The sequence below is a fragment of the Cystoisospora suis genome (assembly GCF_002600585.1).
Source record: "Cystoisospora suis strain Wien I chromosome Unknown contig_2222, whole genome shotgun sequence".
Lineage (NCBI taxonomy): Eukaryota > Apicomplexa > Conoidasida > Eucoccidiorida > Sarcocystidae > Cystoisospora > Cystoisospora suis.
In genome coordinates this window covers 10,885-12,538 of record NW_027155021.1, presented here as the reverse complement: position 1 = coordinate 12,538, position 1,654 = coordinate 10,885, and positions in this window count along the sequence as shown.

Here is a 1,654-nt window from a genome sequence, read left to right as displayed (position 1 = left end):
TAATAAGGGAAAGGAGGAAAGAGAGTACATTACGCGTCGGAGCGCACCGCTCTGACAAGTGGCCTGGAGTACCGCAGTTGTAGCACTTCGTCTCCTTGTCTTTCTCCTTTCGACTGCTTCCTTCCCCTCTCTCACGCTTCCTGTTAAAGCTTCTCTCTTGTTTGTCGTCCTTGTCCTTGCTGCTCCTCCTGCCACTGCGGTCCCGCTCTTCGCTGGCTCTTATCCTTTCGCTCTCACTTCGCCATCCGCTGGTATCGCTGCTTCTGTCGCGGCTCCAGTTGCGGCTTGCGCTCCTGCGCTCCGCAGAGTCGCCGTTACGGTCTCGCATTCCGCGGCGGTCTCTTCCATCGTTGCGACTGCGTTCAGCGCCCTTCTCAAGCTCTCTGGAGTTTTCCCGGCTTCTGCCCCTGAGCTGTGGGCTGTCGCTCGAGGATGGCGAGCGAGTTTTCCGCTCGTGCTTCCGGCTGCTTCGGTCTTCTCTTCGTGGTGACCTGCGGCGGTGTGCCCTATTCGCCTCGTTCTAAACCTCCTCCATTGCGAGTGCCTTACTGAGCGCGTCGATCATTCTTGTGGCTTCCCAGCCTGCGATGGCCCTTCGCCATTCCGCACGGAGTCCTCTGATGAATGCTTCCGTTCTCTCTGCTTCTGCCATTTCCAAACACTTTGTCACGGCCTTTTTAAACTTTTCCAAGTAGTCCTGCACCGAACCTGTCTGTTTTACTTCTGCAAGGCGAGCGCGTGCTTTGTTTTCGTTAACAGCGTTGAAGTGCCTGCGCATCAGGTACTTCAGTCCTTCCCAGTCCTTTGGCGCCGAGGCGCCCAGCGAGTAGTTGTACCAATTTACGTAGTCGTTCTCGAAACACGCTAACGCCCAAAATAGTCTACGATGTTCCGGAACTCCGATACCCATCATGTAGAGCTCCATTTTACTTATCCAGGCTTCCGGGTTTTGCCCGTTGAACCGGCGTGGTCGAAACACTCTGTCGGGCAGCTCCATATCAATCTCCCGAGCATACCGCACCATAGGCGCCGTCTTTCATCCTGCGGGAATCGTCCCCTCTCCTCCTTGACCTGGAATGGGTACGACTCCGTTGTGGGTGGCCAATAGACGTGCGATGTCGGGACTCCTAGTCCGCCGGTCGCGGCTGGCGGAAACGGCTGTCCGGAAGGCTGCTGCATCGTGTTTTTGTTAAGGAGTGCGGGGCCGCGTAGGTGTCCGATCGTTAGCGGTCCTAGAGTATTTGCGGGCTGCTACCCGGCGTCGGTGACGCATACCCGTCCGAATTCTTACTTTGTGGGGCGCGTTTTTCTTCGTTGAGAGCGAGTTCCTTCCTGCTGTGGGAAAGCTCTAGGGTTCGTTTCAGCACCTTGGCCAGCTCCGGAAGGGACCTTCTGGATGTTGTTGGCGGTGATTGTCCGCCCGCCAGCGAGAGCCCAGCGATGTCCTTCGCCGACGTGGGCTTGGTCTCTGCTTGTGCCGGCGCGATTGTGTAGCGCCGCAAATGACTGTCTCCCGGTGTGGTCCACTCTCCGGTGATTCTAGTCGGTGGTTGCGGCATGTCGACCAGTCCGCAATCGCAGTTTGCTGAAGTCGCCCGCACACCGCTGCTCGGGTTCTAACGCCGTAAACGCTGCGCACGCCGCGGTTCGCTCG